Below are 21,555 nucleotides of genomic sequence, written 5' to 3'. Positions count from 1 at the left end.
AGATTTTAACCAATTTCAAAATCACAATCTTAATTCGATTGTATTTCTTTTTTTATGTTTTCTTATATGTTTTTTTTTTTTATCTCAGAATTCCGTTATATATAAACTGAATTGAAAATGGAAAATTCTTTTTTTATCTCAAAATGATTTATACTTTGAAATCGATTTCACAGAAATTTTATCCAAAACGATGCAATGGTTCGGGTTTAAACCAAAATAACTGTTTTTGACATCATGAAAACGGTGTTTTTTTTTTATGGAAATAAATCTGCTTGTAATTTTCATTGTTATTAGTCACTGTTCAGTTAGAGATAATCACTAGATAGATAGATAGATAATTTATTTGCATTACTTACAGCATACAAAGTACAACATAGATACACAAGAAAAAAAGCGAGATAACATAAATGATAAAAAAAATACATAAAGCTAAATACAATTTTCGTATGCGTGTGCCATAGCAATACAAAATGGCCACAACTCAGTTTATTGCTTCGCCCTCAAAAGAGCAAAGCACTGATATTCTGTTGCGGCCAAAGGGAATAGGGTAACAGTAAAACAATACTACCAGATTATCCATACAGTAAATAGATAGATATACAGTAAACAGACAGATATGGCAGTTTATCTAGCAGACACTGACAAAGACACAGATAAAGACATACTAATGACTAGTAACCATTCAAGCAAGAATATTACTAATTAGTAGGTATATCATTCGAACTAGAGATATGTGTAAATGAGTTTATTATCTCTTGGCGCTGGGCTTAAGCATCCGGATTGTTTCCAGCCTACTTCAAAAAGAAGGACATTTTCAATTCGGTTGTATTTTTTTTATATTTGTTACCTCATAACTCTGTCAGTTGGGGGGAAAGGGATTGTAAGTAATGGAGACTGAGAATCCCATTGCTAGCAATATACCCAACCAGGTCGACCTCCTCGCGGTTCTCCCTGGAAATTATCATGGTTAATTCCTGATGAATTCATCATGATGGGCTAACTGGCCTGTTTTCATTCTCATCTATCACCCTTCACTGGCGCTCCGCCAGCGTATCCCGTTAGCGCAGGCGGAGTTACCATACCATTTTCACCCATCATAAAAAAAAAAAAAAACTGTCAGTTATAAAACGATTTGGAAAATTCTTTTTTTTTTATCTGAAAGGATATACTTACAGACTAGTTTTATAGAAATTATACCAAAATAGATTACGTAGTTTAATTTTGAAATTAAAAATAACTGCTTTTGAAACGATTCAAGTCGTTTGAAGTCGTCGTTCTTTTAGCAGGGAGAGACTTGTATAAAAGTCGTTTGCTTGGCCACCTCTGTCCCATTCGTGTTTCTACCGTGAAGCAGTTGTGTTTGCATGGCTGTGTTTCGGTTTGAAGAGTGGGATATGGCAGTGAATTTACAGGGTACAGAGGAATAACACTTGAGTCCTCAGGGAGGTATCATGGGCATAACAGTATACTCTGTTAAGTCCATGGTACTGCTCATGTCTACAGGCGACGGATACCACTTTCCATCAGGTGGGCCGTCAGCTTGTTTACCATTCATAGTAGTATAAAACAAAAAAAAAAAAACCCTAAATGATTTAAAAACGAAACATATTTATTACTAAACGAAAATGACGGACGTAGAATAGTGTAGATTTGAAATAGAAAAGATACATAAATAAATGCTATAGATTCTATATAATAATATACTGAACTGTACTATCTGTTGTTTCTTTCTTTCGATACAAATTTCATTACCGCTTTCCCTCAGGCAATCGCTAGCTTTTTGTCAATCCCACTCTAAAAAAGAGCGTTACCTTCACTATAACAGTAAAAGTCGGTAATGGTGATTACCATTACGATTATCCCACTTTCTGTTGGGCATAGTGTTTCGCTTTCCATCAGGTTGCCCATCATGCTATCTATTGGCTTATTTTCGAACCTTAATAACCTTAACGTTTCCAGGCGCTAAAGAAAACCAGGAATGGAACTTGAAAACATAAAACAAAAATAATCGAATTGAGGACTTTCTCTTGTGGTAAAGTCGATTAAAACCAGGGGGGAAGGGATTGTTAGCAAACGAGTTTGACAGCTCCATTGCTAGCAATATGCCCTGTTAGGTTGACCTCCACGTGGTTCCCCCTGGAAAACAACGTGAACAATTCCTGTTGAATTCGTCACGATGGGCTAACTGACCTGCTTCATCCTCACCTATCATCCTTCACTGGTGTCCCGTCGGTGTATACCGTTAGCACGGGTGGGGTTACCATTCCATTATCACCCATTAACAAAAAAAAAAGTCCATTAAAATTAAAAGTAATGTAAAGATCGCTTCTAACGATAGGGCTGTCTATTGTTTTCTCACTGTGATCATTTCTTGTAATTGTTTATATCTATTATAAGTTTACTACTGTAATCTTTTGGAGGAAACAATAAAGAGTATCTATCTATCTGAAATAGATAAGACAATGATAAGAAAATGATACTCGCGAACATCAACAGCTATTAAGATACAGTTAATATTATGTTAATGTAATCAACATTAATGTACAAACAATGGGCAAGTAATAAAATTTTATTCTGATTGTAATTTGTAGCAATTACGCGAGTCTGACGCGATGCGGGCTTTTTTTTAATGGGTGATATAGGAATGGCAACCCTATCTGCGCTAACGGTATACACCGACGGGACACCAGTGAGGGATGATAGGTGATGATGAAAAGGCAAGTCTGTTAGCCCATCGTGATGAATAGGCCCGTAGCATGATGGTTTCCAGGGGGGATCACGTGGAGGTCGACCTGGTTAGGTGTATTGCTAGGAATGGGGCTCTTAGTCTCTATTACTAATATCCTTCCCCCCACCCTCGCCTACGTAGGGGCTAGATGAATTAACGGATCGACAATAAAACATTCGGTATTAAAATTATGAAAGATGCATTGACATAAGTGTTGAGACTTTGTTTCAAAAAAAAAACCTAATTCAATGTTGGCAAATCCAAATATTTCAATTTAAAAACTAAACCACTGAATCTATATTGTTAAAATTTCGATGGAACCAATCTGAAAATATTGCCGTGTGTGCCCCGGCATAGAATGGGCCACCCCTTCCTTTCCTGTAGGTGTTGTAAGAGGCGACTAAGGGAGGGCGAGGGATGGGCAGCAGCGTCCCTCTTAAAACATCCTAAAGGCCTAACTGTGGTTGCCAACCCGCCTGCCAAGCGTGGCGACTACTCACAAAACTCCCCTTATGGGGCAAGGGACAGCTGAAACGAAATCTGAAAATATATTTTTTTTGAAAAAAAAAGAATTTCCCAAATGGGTTTATAAATGACGAAGTTATGAAGTGACAAAACTAAAAGTATACTTCCTCCTTTTTAAAATGAAAATCACACAAAAACCGAGCCGTACCTAGAACCGATCTCATAAATAAGGGCTCTTATCGAGGCCGAAATTATTCCGGCAACCCGGAAGCTAATATGTGAGTGGACGTGACATAAATAATAATAAATCAACAAAGGATTCAACGGATTCCAGGATATCACGGATAAAAATAATAGAAGAAAATTTTCTTTACAATTTTTTTTTATACAATTTAGAATGGCAAACAAGCTGACGGTCCACCTGATGGAAAATGGTAACCGTCGCCTATAGACATGAGCAGTACCATGGACATAACAGAGTATACTGTTTCGCCCATGACACCCCCCATGCGTTGCAATTCCTGAAGACTCAGGTGTTATTCCTCTGTACCCTGGAAATTCACGCCATATCCCACCCTTCAAATCGAAACACAGCCTTGCAAATACAACTGCTTTACGGTTGAAACACGAATGGGACAGAGGTACCCAAGCAAACGCCTTTTGTACAAAGTCCCCTTCTGGTGAATATTATACATGTTACACAGAGCTTAGATAGATAGATACTCTTTATTGTTTCCTCCAAAAGATAACAATAGTATTTTCTTACTTATTATAAACAATTACAAGAAATAATCATAATGAAAAAAACAATGGGCGGCCTTATCGCTTAACCCTTTGAGTGCCGACGAGCGCTATCGCGCTCGTGCGCATTGCAAGTTGCAACTAAAAGTGCCACGAGCGTCATAGCGCACGTGAAATCAGTCGCTGTTTAGCTTGCTATAAAAAAAATATTAAAATTGGATAATTTTTGGAGGAGATACAGTTTTTTAGAGACAAGGGTAAATGACATCAACACGACAAAGATTTCTTTGGCATTTTTATGTAAATATGAGTAAAAATCAATGGCACTAAAGTGAAAATCTCTTCCAGGCAACCTTTTGATGGAGAGGAGAGATGCTTATTTATTTGTTATAGCGCCTTATCGGCTTAACCAATCACTATGAAATTTGGTATACACGTACCATATGGGATGGGGAAAAACATTGGTTACGTTTTATCCAGGTCAATGAACACATGCCGATCGTGTAGACGAAGTTACGGTTGAAATAAATAACTTTACAAATTTCAGCAAACGTAAATTGGCAAACATTAGCAAAGTTCAAAACAGCGTTTAAATTACTTTTCAATCGACTTCAAAAGGGGGTTCTCGATTCGGTTGTACTTTTTTTGTTTGTTAACTAATAGCTCCATCAGTTGTAAATCAATTTGGAAAAAACCTCTTTTTTATCTGAAAGGATGTACACACAGATTGGTTTCATAGAAAAATTTATTAAAATCGGTCCAATAGTTTAGTTATTCAACCAAAATTACTGGTTTTGCCGCAATTGGAGTCGAATTTTTTTGTGGAACACAAATTAATTTTTAAATATAAATATACCAATCCAGATTTTAATGAAATAATAAATGAATAATTGAATAATAACTTTATTGTTCCCTTTAAAGAATGATATGGATCAATCATGGTGGTCAATTGATCGCGACTATTGATCTAGTCGATCGTGGCAAGGCAAAAAAAATATTATATTTTGCCAATCTAGCGGAAGACGCTCGGACGCGATGCTCACACTAATATAAATAAGTTACTAAGAATAATTTTCAGTTTTATATTATCTCTTTTAATAAAATAATAAATACTACAATAATTCATAATTGTATAGAGAAATGTTGTTCCATTTGAAATTTCAAGATGTATGTAACTGGTAGATCGCACGGGGTTTCGTCAGTAAACAGTAGATCTTGGGTCTAGTCAAGTAGGCCACTCCTGATATAGATTATAAATATTAACAATATGTACACAAACCAAATAAATCATTAAATAAATTTAATTACATTAAAAGGTAAGATAGAGAGGCAACATTGGCCGGCCTTATCGCTAAATAGCGATCTCTTCCAGGCAACCTTAGGATGGAGAGGAATGATAAAAATTGTGTCTGGTCAAGGCGTAATAGAAAAATAATAAGACAAAAAAAGGAGGATAATAAAGATAAAAACGCAGTATAAACAATATAAATAAAAATATATTTACATAATAATAATAAAATACCTATAATATACTTAAGTAAATAAACAATACAAACATATATATGACCATATTTATATAAAGACAAATATACTAACATTTTTTTTATACAACTTAGAATGGCAAACAAGCTGACGGCCCACCTGATGGAAAGTGGTAACCGTCGCCTATAGACATGAGCAGTACCATGGACATAACAGAGTATACTGTTTCGCTCATGATACCTCCCATGCGTTGCCATTCCTGAGGACTTAGGTGTTATTCCTCTGTACCCAGTAAATTCACGCCATATCCCACCCTTCAAACCGAAATACAGCCATGCAAACACAGCTGCTTCACGGTTGAAACACGAATGGGACAGACGTACCCAAGCAATCGACTTTTGTACAAAGTCTCCCTCTGGGTACTACGACGGAGATGATTTTCTTAAATAGTATTTTTTCTCATTGTAATTTAAAATTCGGTAATAACTTTGAATGGAATAAGCTTAGATTATATACTCGTACATAGAGCATCGAGTCTCAAAAACGAAAAATTTGACAATTAGCTGACAAAAGTTGACCCGTTTTTTTATCAATATTCAATAATATACTTACGCATAAAATGTATCTTGACGTATTATTTAATAAATAAAATGATTGAATGAATGTTTACGCATTAAAAAAGATATAGTATTTATAAAAGAAAATAATATAGAAATTGTAAAGGAATCACTCAGAACTATTTATCACACAAAATTGTATGAAAACGTTGACACGTTTTTTTCGAAGCATCTCTATTGAGACACTCTACCTATATAATCTAAGGGAATAAGTTAATGAAAAAAGCGATGATTAGTCATGCGCGTAACTAGATACGATTTTCAGAGTTTTTGGACTGGTGATCATGGTGTTTTGTTGTTTGGCTAAAGGTCATTGACCCTGTAGCTCGTTTGTGCTTTGCTCTGCAATGCTCTGGTATTGACTGATTATCTAGGTAACGGTAACTCGAGCTTAATAGGTTGGGTTGTTCGCTGCGCTTGTTTGCCATTTTCAACCGACTTCGAAAAGACCGAGGTTTTCATTTCGATTGTATTTTTTTATATTTGTTATCTTAACTCCGTCAGTTATAAATCAATTTGGACTTTTATTTTTATCTAAAAAGGTACACTTAAAATATCTATAGGATCACCATAGAAATTATATCAAAGTCGATTCATTAGTTTAGTGTTTAGCTGTTTTCCGCAAATTTGTGCGCGTGAATCAGTACATAAAGTATCCTATGTATTAAGTTAGGATATAACCTATACGTGTACTAAATAGCGTTTAAATCCATTTGGCTGTTTAAGCATGACTGAGTAACAAACATATTATATACCTTATATACATGTATACCTTTAATGATTTTTATATTTACAATGTCAGTAGGATAGAAGGGAAAGGGATTGTTAGTAAAGCGGACTACCAGTCCACTTGCTAGCCCTATCGCGTCAATCTCCCCGTGCTCCCCCCCCACCCCTGGAAACCATCATGATTAATTCTTGTCGAATTCATCATGGTGGGCTAACTGACCTGCCTTTTCTTTTTCACCTATCATCCCTCACTGGTGCCCCGCCAGCGTATACCGATAGCGTAGACGGCGTTACCATTCCATTATCATCCATTGAAAAAAAATGTCAGTATGATATGAAAGTTTGTAAAAATGTACACGAGTAGGCTATATCCTAATACATAGGATACTTTATGTACTAATTTACGCGGACATAGTCACGGAAAATAAAGTTTGTTACACAAATATAATATTGTATTTCAGAGAGCAGTTTCATCTAACAAGAATAAACAAGTAAGTTAGCTGTTGTTCTTTCCAAACAAAAGTTAGACTTAATTAACTTTAGAACAAAACTTTTGGGTTTCGTGTGATGTGATTTCAAATAATCAACATAGCTGACATGAAATTTAATATGCCATATAAATACAGATTGCTAATATAAGGGAAGAATATTTTTGAAAAACTAGAAAACTATACTGTAATTCTTTTTTTTTATTTATTTAAACCTTATTGTAATTTTTATATTTATTATTACACATTAGCTTTTTGCTCGTTACTTCGTATGCGTGAATTTCGGAAGTAAACCAATTAAATAAACTACCCTTTTAGATGGCGTATCAAGATATTTACGGTCTCTCTAATTTGACTCAAATTTTCACAAAACCAGTTATTAAGTTTTAAAAAATAAACTACTAAACTAATTTAATAAAAACCAATAAAATTTCTAACTCTTGGGACCAATCCAATAAAAATAAAAATAAAATTCAAAATCTGTTTTTAACTGACGGAGTTATGAGATAACAAACATAAAAAAATATAACCGAATTGAGAAACTGCTCTTTTTTTGAAGTCAGTTAAAAAATTTGTCATTACCAACACAGAAGTAAACCATACAACAGTTTACGAGGATTGATAAATATTTGTTACTCTTTCACGCAAAAACTACTCGACAGATTTTTATGAATATTCGAGCACGGATAGGTTATATGCTAACTTAATATATAGGATACTTTATGTACTCAATCATGCGGTCAAAGCCGTGGTATATGCTTAATAAAAAGTAACAATTTAGGAGAATATATCATGTAACAACTATGTAACAATTTAAACCTATTTTAAGTTGTATGAAAAGGAGACGACGCAAACACTTGGGCATTACAAATTAGCTAATTTGTCACAGCAGAATTATAAAACAACATCTTAAATTACCTGTATACAGTTTAATTTGCTAGGATGACAGTTCAATGCCTCTTGGCAATAGTTTTAACTTGTATACAACGAACGGTAAAACTATTCAAAAGGATCTATAGGCTTAATTTTGTCGCAACTGAATTGATATTAAGTAGAAATAACTTGGAATAGACGTGTAACGAATGTTACCGTAACTTGTTTTGACGTATTAAATATGATTTCGATTTAATCCCAGTTATATTGGGTCGAAAATCCGTATTTTTTTTATTCTTATATAATAATATAGTATAAGTAGGTACATTGCGTGAAAAATATTTAATCGTGGGATGTTGTTGGCAACTTGGCCAGTCGGCATTTTCCATATATTTGTATTTTTATATTCTTTTTTTAAATTCTTTTTGATATTTATTTATTTTTTGACGCATTTTCTCGGTTAATTTTAAAACACACTGTTTTACGAGGTTTTACGTTTCGTTGGTTTTATTGTTCTCTAGTTATATTAAAAAATATATATTAATTAAGAGCGTTCATAACTTTAGCTTGCTGAAGTGTGGCAACGTCGCAATCATCTCTAAATTTTTAGTAACAATTGAGCATTTTTCAATGTTTCTGGTTGATTACTTAAAGAGTGCTCTCTGTAAGTGAACTAAAATGTTTATTTATTTATTTATTCAAAGCAATATTAACAGCATATTGCATTATAGTATATATAAGAAACATATATAATACAATATTAATACGCAAGGCTATTAAATGGTTAGTTAGTTACTTTTACAGCATTTAGTTTAACGGAAATTAATTATGCAGTATAAAAACATGCAATAATATTTTTATTAAGTTCTCACTAAAAATTGGGAATTTGATGGCAAAAATGTATTTGAAATATATCAAAGCAAAATATGATGTATTTACAAAGTTTTTGTGGTAGATTAATACAATTTTGGTGGAACAAAAAAAAAGAGCCAACTTCAATCGTGATACAACCAGTTATTTTGTATTAAAAAGGATTGAACTTTTAATAAAATCTTATAATAAAGAAATTTTAATAAAATTGTAAAATATCTAAGGATCTCATAAATATTCGGACAGATAACCCAAAACATGTATTTTCTTCTGTTGATACTCTGAATAAATGGAAAAAATCTCCATATCGGTATATGAATAACGGAGTTATGAAGTTAGTAATATAAAAAAAATACAATCGAATCGGGAATCTCCTTCTTTTTTGAAGTCAGTAGAAAAACTAGTGCATTGACAAACAATCTTTGGAGCAAATAGAAGACAACAACTTTATTTTTTATTCATGAATCCCTTGGAGCATTATGTCTGCCACTGAACTTTATATTTATTATGTTTCTATTAAACCTCTGTGGATATAAAAAATGTAGAAAGGGTTTCGATTTTAGATCGTCAAATAATCTTATTTATTATTCACAAGAATCTCATTGTATATCATAAGTTACAAATGTAAATTTTATTTATTTATTTATTGCACCAGAAACAAAAAAAAAATACAACGACAATTAAACTATTCAAAGTTAATACAATAATAAATATAGATTAAAATATATACATAAAGACACAAAAGGTAGTCTCATCGCTATGATAATCTCTTCCTTACAGACAACTTTGTGTAAATGTAGTTAAAAATTAATATTTGTCAATTGCTTAATTATCGAATTAGGAATTCGATCCTGTAATGACAGTTTAAAGTTTAAGATAAAAAAAATCTATTTAAGTACATTATTTCTTGAATAACAACAAACGTTATAATGATCGATTAACCGAGAAAAAATCATGCAAGCGTAACTTGAAATCGTTGCAGTGGAAAAACGTGACGAACGGTGCGCATAGCAACAGTGGTGCGCGTACGCACCATTTCTCACTTCGTTTACAACGATTTATTTCTCACAAAGAACAATGTGCAAAAAATGCGTACGTGATTATGAGTAAGACAACGACACGACTATATAAAGATTTCTGTATTATTTACTTTCTATTCAATTTTACGATTAGTTGAAACTTTGTTAACAACGGGGCCAATTGTGAGGTGGCATTTCTTGAAATTAACATAACAAATTAATTCGATAATTTTGCGGAATAATTATTTTATAGACTGTCATAAACTAAAATTATAATAATTTTGTCTTAGATCTATTAGATATTTAGTTTAAATTGACTTTACAATAGATGATTGACACTTTGAATAGAGATAGGTTTAGAGAAGCGCCTCAGAACCGACCCCAATATTTACCAACTCATTTGACTGTATTTTTATGTATGTATTATTTCTTTTGATTATGTTTGACTACTTTAAAGTATATATATAAAAAAGATTGAAGTACTTGTTTTTAAGTAAAAGATTTTTGCTTTTTTTTATATACTTTGTTAGTTTTGTTTTCATGTTTGGTATCTAATTGTATGGCATATGCTCAAATAATTGCAGTTCTGGTGTTGAGGTATCAATGGATGATAATGGAATGGTAACCCCGCCTGCGCTTACGGTACAGGCTTGCGGGGCACCAGTGAGGGATGATAGATGAGAATGAAAAGGCAGGTCAGTTAGCCCTTCGTGATGAATACACTTGCAATTCGGCACGATAGTTTCCAGGGGGAACCACGTGAAGGTCGATCTGAGAGGGTATATTGCTAGAAAATGACTGGTAGTCCGTATTACTAACAATCCCTTCCCTCCTATTCTATAAATTAAAATAAAAAAATATTTTTTCACATAAATATTGTTAAGTTTCGCAAGACCAAAATAAGCATATCAAGCAAAGGGCTAGCTGAATAAACAGCGGGTTCAGTAAATATTAGTAAACGCAACACAGTTTGCGAAGGGATGGTTTGCTAAAGGTAGGACTATGATTTGATGGCATGGCTGTTTAAGGGCTCGGTGTGTTTACCTCCTTGTTGTTTTAGAGATCAATCAGTAAACAATTTCTAAAAGAGGTCATTTTGTTTTAAATCTTTACTAATATTATAAAAGTGAAAGCGAGTTTGTTCATGTTTGTTACTTCTTAGCGTCTTAACGGAGGGAGACTTTGTACAAAAGTCGATTGCTTGGGTACCTCTGTCCCATTCGTGTTTCAACCGTAAAGCAGTTGTGTTTGCATGGCTGTATTTCGGTTTGAAGGGTGGGATATGGCGTGAATTTCCAAAGTACAGAGGAATAACACCCGAGTCCTCAGGAATGCCAACGCATGGGGGGTATCATGGGTGAAACAGTATACTCTGTTATGTCCATGGTACTGCTCATGTCTATAGGCGACGGTTACCACTTTCCATCAGGTGGGCCGCTAGCTTGTTTGATTTTCTAAGTTGTATAAAAAAAAATCAATCCTGATGAGATGGACATACACTACTATTTGTCTCTATCGATCTACAGTCACGCGGGGGAAGTCACGGGTAAAAGCTAGTAATATACATTTTATTTTTTCACTACGTTTTACCCGCGACTTCGCCCATGTTACCGGGATACATAGATTGGTCAGGATAAAAAGTAGCTATATCCTTCTCCATGCCTAACATTATATTTATTCCAAATTTCGTGACAATCGGTCGAGTTAAAAGATAATAAAAAAAAAAATTTAATTAAAATTTTTCAAAACTAAAATTTTATTATTAAACTATTTATTAATTAATTCTACAATATGATTATGAAAAATCATAAACTACAGAATATATTAAATAACTATATAATACTAATAACAATTACGATATGAATAAATACACGTCAATACTGAAATAATGATAATAATACTATATACATATACAAAGTTAAATAATTAAAATTAATAATTAAATAATGAATAATAATAATAATAAGAAAATACGTACTTATCGTGATACAATTTCAATGACTGGATAATATTGTAACAGATTCATAGACTATTTCTAAAGTGAAAAAAAGTGTTGTCCTCCTCTCTCCTACTTGCTGTGCCCAACAGGGTCCATAATTGAAGTTGAAATGTTATCTACTAATTATATTATGGAATGCAATAAGAAATAAATAAAATAAATAAATTTATTGCCATATATATATTAAATATTAATAGTAACAAAAAAGTGAGAAGTTACGATTTTCGTACTTATTTAAATCGTTATTTAGCTCAAACAACACAAAGAATCTCAGACAGAGAATTTCCCAGAAGATACTTCTGCTGAATCTGGCAATATAATTTAATCGATTTCAGGAAATTTGTGATTTGTGCTCTCTCTTCTTTGTAAAGAAGTACCGAACAAAGTGGACTCAATAAATAATGAAGTGTTCTACGAAATATTCTATATCGATACACTTATTACAAACTCATGTTGTATTCGGGTAAGCAAATCACGAAAGGTAAACAGAAAAAAATCTAATCTAAAGAATATAATAGCGGTGTATTTGTATTTTGTGGCTATAAAAAAAAAAAGAAAACGATAATACTGTTATACATTTTCATACGTAATAATGGAACTACTTGAAAATCACTTCGTTACCTGTTCAATAGAAACAATTTTCTTAGAATTTATACATAGAAATAGCTACCGTAGTTTTATATTTCGTTGATCTAAGAAAATATATTTTTTTATACAGGTCCGGATTAACCATGTTACTTACGTTTAATATTCCATCAGTCATAAAACTCCTCTAGTACGTCCCCATATTTCGCGATGTTCAGATATTAAATGAAATTATAAACATCATCGGTATTTTTAATAGTAGCCTGCCAAAGATATTAGAAACGACTCATAAATACCTGGAGTTAATTTAGATTCTGATAAATGATTCAATACTGACGGGAATGGAATTGTTAGTAATGAGGTCTAATAGCCCCATTGATAGCAATATACCCGACATATATATATTGGTCGACCTCCACGCGGTTCTCCCTGGAAACCATCATGGTTAATTCTTGTCGAATTCATCATGGTGGGCCAACTGACTTGTATTCATTCTCACCTATCATCTTCCACAGGTGCCTTGTCGGTGTATATCGATAGAGCGGGCGGGGTTACCATTCCATTATCACCCATTAAAAAAAAAAACTAGTGTTATAATTATTTCAATAAATAAATGTCGGAGCTGTTAAACAATGTGTCTCGCTACCAAAAAAATGCTACATATACTACTTAAAACGCGTTACAAACTATATTGGAGTATGACGATGTAATATAAAAAAAAAATTACAATCATATTTAAATCGAGAGTTAAGACACAAATTCTTGAAAAAAGCTTATCGGTGCGCGGGGCCCCTAGTCGATGGCGTGCCCCTAGGCTGCCTACGCTGCCTAGTGAATCCAGCCCTGCTTTTATACTTTGTTTAGTAAATAGTAAAAGCATGACTTGTCCTTTTTAGTGAATTTAGTATATATATTACTTTTTGTCCGTTTTATTTTATTGCATTTACTTTTTCTTGTGTATTTGTTTATTTTATTAATAGTTTATTTTTTACTAACAGTATCGTGTTTTCTTATTTATTTATATATTGGTACATCGACAGTATTACATATAATTCATTTGAATACAATACTTGGACTTTATATTTGTATTAAGTTTACATACACTAATATACACACCAGTTAAAGGTACACTCAGCATTGGCTATATAATAATTATAAATATGTGGAATCATATCTTCTTTCTTTCTTTATTGTATATAAACACAATTATAAGAACATTTAATTTTAAATGCAACGTACAAAGGCGAGCTTATCTTTATTAAGAGATTCCTTCCAGCAAACCTATTCATGTGAATTAAATTGTTATTTAAAAATTAATTTTAATATAATAAATCCAAAAGCTTGTAACGATGGATGATTGGATGGTAGGATGGATGTTTGTTACTCTCTCACACATAAATTGTTGAACGGAATTGAATGAAATTTAGTACAAGGGTAAGTTACATCCTAATTTAGTACACAGGATACTTTATGTACTAATTCACATGTGAGGAGACACGGGATACATTTAATAATTTTTTTTTTTATACAACTTAGAATGGCAAACAAGCTGATGGCCCACCTGATAGAAAGTGATAACCGTCGCCTATAGACATGAGTAGTACCATGGACATAACAGAGTATACTGTTTCGCACGTGTTATTCCTCTGTACCCAGTAAACTCACGCCAAATCCACGCCACCTGTATCCACTGACTCCCTGCAATGCAGTCTATGGTGGAGGCTTATGTCCAGCAGTGGACGGATAATGGTTGAAATGATGATGATGATGATGGTGAATGATTGTTAAAATATTATACAAAAGGAAAAAAAGTTATTCAGATGGAAATATATGTCAAGAACAAAAACCTTTCAGAGCCGTAAAACATATTAATAAAAAAAATAATATAAAAACCTTTTATTAGTTTCTGTTTTTTCCTATAAATTCAACAAAAAGTCATACCTTAATGGGTTTTTAACTCGTTTTCTTGTTTACATATCGTAAGTATATTACAGCTGCACCCATTTTATAGATCTCACCTCCACAATGACATGATTATTATCTTTGGTTCATTGTAAACAAATTATTAATTCATTATTGTATAAATAACACATTTATATTTTAATATATTCAGTGTATACTTCACTTGTTGTTGCTACAGTCGACATTTATGAGTTTCAAAGTATGTAAAATACAAGTCGCTATGTAGGTGCAGTTACGCTTGCTTAACCTCCCCTCCCCCTCCCCTAGAAAACTTAACCTTCTCCCCTCAAGGTACAAATAAATATATCGCTATAATAACTTTTTATCGTGTTTTATGTGCATAGTGTCTATAATCCGGGGGTTAAATAAATCTTATTTCCCATTGCTAGCAATACACCCTATCAGGTCGATTTCCACGCGGTTCCCCCTGGAAACCATTGTGGTTAATTCTAGTGGAATTTGTCACGATGTCTGCCTTTTTCATCCTCACCTATCATCCCTCACTGGTGCCTCGCCAGCGTATCCCGATAGCGCAGGCGGGGCTACCATTCCATTATTATCCAATAAAAAAAAACTAAATCCTATTCGGAATGGGGGGGGGGGGGGAGCAGGGATTGTTAGTAATGGGTAAGTGTGATTAGTAGCCCCATTGCTAGCAATATACTATATCAGGTCGACCTCATCGTGATTGATTTATTGTTAGATTCGTCACGTTGAGCTAACTGACCTGCCTTTTCATCCTCACCTATCATCCCTCACTGGTCACTGTATAACGGTAGCACAGGCAGGGTTACCATTCCATTATAATCCATTAAAAAAACAAACTAAATTTTATTCACGGTACAGACTATTTACAAAAAAACTATATTTAAATAATAGTATCTGTGAGTCATATAAAAAAGCTCTCTACTTAGTTTGGAAGTAGATGGCGCTTTGTGATATGAATGAATGAATGAATAATTGAATGAAAATCTATTGTTCCTCTTACATAAAGATACAATTACAAAAAATGTATAGACAAAAATAAAGTAAAGATAACGAATGTTGATAGTCATTTTTTATGAGAAATAATTTATGAACGGTGTGGACTGCCGTTCGGTGAGCGTGGACTGTAGGGGCGTTGGTTCAGGCTGGAGTGAAACACAGGGATTACTATTCTGAAGCCTCCGGTACCGTCTGAAGAGAGTATTTTTTCTTCTTGTCCTATTTCTTCTCGAGTGTAGTGCGCCGCTGCCCGGAAGCGAATGCCGCTCGACGGGAGGCGGCCTATCTTTATACCCGCCCGCTCGCACGATAACGTTTCCAACTCGCGATAGCGATCTGTGCGAGCGGGACGGGGCGAAAATGAACGAGACGCGTGTCTCTTCAGATCGGTACTCTATAGCGTCTATTTATTTATTTTATTTCAATTTACAATTTCTTAATTCTATTTATTGTTACAATTTCTATTCGTAGGTAATAACGACAACACGCAAAGGAATACTTTATTTAACTTACACTATCTTAAATCTATGTAAATCTATATAAAATAACAGAATACAGAAACGATTAACTAGGGACTTAACAACTATAAATTACGATATATACAAATAATGTCGCGAACATAATCTCCCGCCGCAGCTCTCGTAGCTGGAGTTAACTCGTGTTCGCGTCGCTCGATGTCGATGTGGGCAGTATGATCAGCTTCTTAGTGGGTCGCCGTAGGATGCCCTTGTTCGTCCGCACGTCGACTGCTCGGATCTCGCCGTCTGGTCCAGGGTAGGTCGCCACCACCACGCCTCGCGGCCACGTGTTGCGAGGCAAGGTCCCATCAGCTATCAGGACCAGGTCGTCCATTTTGATGGCTCCGTGTGTAGCTCGGGGCTCCCGCCGGTGTTGCAACTCGGGTAGGTACTCCTTCACCCACCGGTTCCAGAAGCAATCAGCTAGCCTCTGGCTGGCACGCCACTCCTTGTGTCCCGCCGCGTCGCTCTCTGTGAAGCTGCCTGGCAGTGGGACGCGCGATGGACCGCCCAATATGAAGTGATTGGGGGTTAAGGCGCTGTCGTCGTCTGCCGATGTTGACACGTGGGTTAGCGGTCGACTATTGAGGGTGTGCTCGACCTCGACCAGCAGAGTGTGGAGGACTTCTTCCTTGGGGGCCCGCTCGTTCAACGTAGCGGCTAGTGCGGTCTTTACACTACGCACCAGCCGTTCCCACGCACCTCCCATGAAGGGTGCGCTCGGGGGAATGTAGCGCCACCGGATGAAATGAACTGATGACTCTTCTTGGATGGCTTCCTCGGCTGCTTTCTTCAGTTCGACGTCAGCACCTTTGAGGTTGGTGCCTTGGTCGGACCATAGCTCAGTGGGACACCCTCTGCGGCTTATGAAGCGCCGCAGGGCCATTATGGCGGAGTCCGTGCTGAGGCTGCCGGCGATTTCTAGGTGGACTGCGCGCGTCGTTAGGCAGGTGAAGAGCACTCCGTATCGCTTCTGGTGAGTGCGGCCCACTGTCACGGTCATAGGCCCGAAGTAGTCTAGGCCGGTGAACGTGAACGGTCGTTGATGATGCGCCAGCCTGCTCTGTGGATGGTTGCCCGTTGACGGCTGCGCCGGTCTTGCTCTTCGTAGGCGGCACAGCTGACACCTCTTCAGTTCACTGCGGACGGCGTGTCGTAGGCGCAACACCCACAAGTGTTGTCGCACCTCGTTCGTGGTGATCTCGAAGCCGCCGTGGTGAAGTTTCCGATGCACCCATGCGATGTATAGGCGCACCCAGGCGTGGTTTCCGTCGACGATGGGGGGCTCTCGTTGCTCGGCTGACAAATCGGCGGCGGCCGCTATTCTCGATCGAAGTCGCAGAATGTCGTCGTTGTCTATGACGACCGACAGCTGTATGAGTCGACTGGATGACGGCAGCTGTTTCCCATGTTTCAATACTGCGATTTCGTTGCCGAACGCCTCTTGTTGTATCGCGCGAATCCATAGTCGTCGCGCGCGATCTAGGTAGTGTGTGTCTATGGGGATGAAACACACAGATGGACTATTGCTGTTCTTGATTTTCATCTTCGTCTTCTCTCTATCGACTTTCTTCGTGCGGGTCCAAGTGGGGTCGGCGCTCTCTTTCTTCTTGTTTCTCTTTCGGATGGCGGTGCAGCGTTGACTGGTCGGTCGCAGGAGGTCGATGAACTGCAACACTCGTGCTGAACTGCGAACAAGTTTCAACCAATTAGAAAAACGTGACGGATCGGGTAATGCTATAGACAACTGCGTCGCGTTCTGTAGCTTGTGTACGCGTTCTTCTCCCGTTTCCGCTTGACTATCGTCGCTCGTACTATCTTCACGCGGCCACTGTTCTTCATTTTTGTCGAAATTCCTTTCGACCGGTCGGAGACGTCGCATCGTCGAGTCGTAGTTGTCCGGCGGCACAGGGTCGTCCTTCTTCCATAATAACCCCGTCTCGTATCCTCCCGCCGGTAACGGACGAGTTTTCTCCTCTAAGATGCGTAGGGCGCGACGTTCCTCTTCATTGTAAGACCTCTTCGGTGCGATCCCCAGCGATTCGAGCGCGAAATGTTGCTTCATCATTTCTTCCATCGATTGTTCCTCTTCATGTGTCGTCACTATGTGGCTGATTCTGTGCACCTGCTGTCTTGTCCTGCCGCGACTCGTACCGTGCAGTACCCATCCCAGGTCGGTGAGTGATGCGACCGGCTGCGTGTCGGATCCTCTTCTGACTTTGTGGGCCAGCAGTAGGTGCCAGTTGTCTTGCCCCAGCAGTACCGTCGGTTTGCCCTCTTCGTAGACCAATTCCCTCTCTATGTCCCGCAGATGTGGACAGCCCTTGATGACGCTGCGTGGTACCGACTGCGGTGATAACTGCAGTCTGTCCATCGTCCGTGCCCCCACTGTGTATTCTTGTGAATTCCGCCCGTGGATCTTGAAGTGAACACGCGTCGATTGAGCTGCGTTGATCCGTGCCCCGGCCACACCTTCCATGTAGAATGGTGCGGGGGGACCCGTAGCACCGATTCGCTCCGCCACCGTCGTCTCGATGATGGTGCAAGTCGACCCGTCGTCCAGTAGCGCGTAGGTGTCGCACGTTCCCGTGGGACCGGTGACTCGTATCGGCAGGATCTTCAGGAACGCGATCTTGTCGTTTTCCCTTGCCGATGCGGTGACTGCGGCGGACTTGTCCTCGACGACGTGTGTTGTTACTTCATTCTCCGGCTGTTGTCGCGTGGTGTGCAGCAGAGGGTGATGAGTCTGCGTGCACTCATCTACTCCACATCTCTTGCTCTTGCAGGCGTGGCGAAATCTTCTCACTTTGAGGCAGCGGAAACACAGCCTATGAGTCTTCGCTAACTCCCATCTCGCCGATGTGTCTGCTTCCTTCATCGTCTTGCAGTCCGATGGAGCGTGTCCCTCTTGTCGACACATCGGGCACGGTGGTGTAGCGGGTTTCTCCTGCGTCGTGTATGTCTTCGCCGTCTTCCTAGGAGCGGACTCCCGCCGGTCTTCGGACGGTATCTCCTCGGCGGGGGCGAAGTTTCCACATCGTGCGGCGGTCCTTTGCAGGAACTGAGAGAGTGTTATGAGGTCCGGTTGTCCCTCCGGTTGGTCGTTGGCGAAATCGTAGTACTTGAAGCGTAGTACCGACGGCATCTTCTCTGTGACGTTTCTCACTATTTCTTCGTTGTAGAGGTAGTGACTCTTGTTCAGCGCTCGTATCGTGGCGACGACGTTCTGCACCTTGCTTGCGAAGAGGCAGACGTCTCTTGCGTTGTCCGAGAGTCGTGGTAGCGCGCGGAGTTTGTTCAGTTCGGCTGTGACGAGTGCTCCAGGGCGGCCGAACCTCGCGGCTAACATCTTCATTACTTCTTCTGCGGTCGTAGACCCGACGAATAGGGAGCGTGCCGCGTCCTTTGCGGCCCCCTTCAAGCTTCTGCGCAGTCTTGCTAGGTTCTCTTGTTCTGTGAGTTGACTTGCGCTCTCTTCATAGGCCATCTTCCATGGTAACCACTCGCTCGACGATCCATTGAAGACTGGCAACTCGGTGACTCTTGACGCTGTGGAGGGCAGTATGTTGCGAGCGGCCATCTGCATGGCGATCGCAAACTCATTGCAATCGATGCCCACCTTCAGCACCGGTTCTTCTTTCTTCATCGACTGCATCGCTGCTGCTATCGTAGGCATGGCGGCATGTGGGTCAACGTGGCGTGCGTGGTCCCGGTGAAGTGCGTCGCTGCTCGGCTGTGGCGGCGGCGCTCTCGAATCCTCTTCAACGGGTCTCGATGGGACGAACCCCTGACGCTTGCCGGTGACTTCTTCTATCTCTGGTACATGCGGCTCCATCGTGAGTGCTAGCGTGCTTCGATGAACCCAATCCGACGTTCGTTCTCTTCTGACGGTAGCGTCGTCGTCTTCTACTTCCTCGTCGTCCTCTGATTCGGCTTCCAGGGCGGCGACACGTGCAGCAGCCAATTCCACCTCCTTTCGAAGTAGCTCCTCCCGTGCCTTGGCCAGAGCCTTCTTCTTCTGCGAGGCCGTGGTGCGAACCGTGCGTGCCGTGCCGTGCTTCGGTTCCTTCTTCCTTGCTGTCTCCTCTGTCGTTCCTGTGGCTTCGGTAGTCTCCGTGGCTCCTGTGGTCGTCGTATCGCCGGACGTGTTCGTAGTCGATGTGGTGGCGGCGGTAGACGACGTGGCAGCGACAGAAGGCATTCTGACAGCCGCAGACGACGTGGTGGCAGCAACGGACGGCGTGGCAGCGACGGACAGCGTTCCGGCGGCCGTAGTCGACGTGGTGGCGGCGGACGTTGTGGCTTCGGTGACGGCGATTTTTTGTTGCGACGACTTCATGTTTCTCGTAGTCGGCATTTCAGCGATCCGGCTTCAGAATGGTCTTCCTCCAGCGATCCGGCTTCTCGATGTACCAACGGTGTTCCTCCAGCAATCCGGCTTCTCGAAGGACCACGATGAACGGTGTGGACTGCCGTTCGGTGAGCGTGGACTGTAGGGGCGTTGGTTCAGGCTGGAGTGAAACACAGGGATTACTATTCTGAAGCCTCCGGTACCGTCTGAAGAGAGTATTTTTTCTTCTTGTCCTATTTCTTCTCGAGTGTAGTGCGCCGCTGCCCGGAAGCGAATGCCGCTCGACGGGAGGCGGCCTATCTTTATACCCGCCCGTTCGCACGATAACGTTTCCAACTCGCGATAGCGATCTGTGCGAGCGGGACGGGGCGAAAATGAACGAGACGCGTGTCTCTTCAGATCGGTACTCTATAGCGTCTATTTATTTATTTTATTTCAATTTACAATTTCTTAATTCTATTTATTGTTACAATTTCTATTCGTAGGTAATAACGACAACACGCAAAGGAATACTTTATTTAACTTACACTATCTTAAATCTATGTAAATCTATATAAAATAACAGAATACAGAAACGATTAACTAGGGACTTAACAACTATAAATTACGATATATACAAATAATGTCGCGAACAATTTATCTATCCCCGTATTTGACAGTACATTACGTAGATTAATCTTAGACTTCTGAGTCACAAAGTATTAAAGTATTAATATACTTTACTGCCTATTTAATACCTCGATGTCGTAGAAAAATTACACGGAATAATATATCCACAGATAAATTATGGGAGACAATGACAAAAAATGTACACATCTTGCCATTTTATTTAGCTCCTAAAGAGATTAACGTTGTAACCATTTTAAAGAGTTCATTGACCGATCTAGGGCGTAACTGACGCATACTGCTTAGATTAAAACCCCGAGAACTACGTTGGACAGGAGTGTTTAAATGTTAATTTAATTAACTAGTTTTTTTTTTAAAGGGTGATAATGGAATGCTAACCCCGCCCGCGCTATCGGTATACACCGGCGGGGCACCAGTGAAGGATGATAGGTGAGGATAAAGCAGGTCAGTTAGCCCATCGTGACGAATTCAACAAGACTTGTTCACGATGGTTTCCAGGGGGAACCGCGTGGAGGTC

General features: G+C 38.7%; 1 protein-coding gene across 1 annotated transcript in view; it reads right to left on the bottom strand.

Moving 5' to 3' along the window:
* LOC113520705 (GATOR complex protein NPRL2-like) overlaps window positions 1-21,555 on the bottom strand; it is an 84,042-nt gene that overhangs the window by 12,669 nt on the left and 49,818 nt on the right. The gene's annotated exons all lie outside the window — the stretch shown is intronic.

The sequence above is a fragment of the Galleria mellonella genome, unplaced genomic scaffold (genome assembly GCF_026898425.1).
Source record: "Galleria mellonella isolate WM207_F2 unplaced genomic scaffold, CSIRO_AGI_GalMel_v1 utg36, whole genome shotgun sequence".
In the NCBI taxonomy this organism is placed as follows: Eukaryota; Metazoa; Arthropoda; class Insecta; order Lepidoptera; family Pyralidae; genus Galleria; species Galleria mellonella.
Note: the sequence above shows the minus strand (reverse complement) of the source record. Positions and strands in the feature narration are given on the sequence as shown.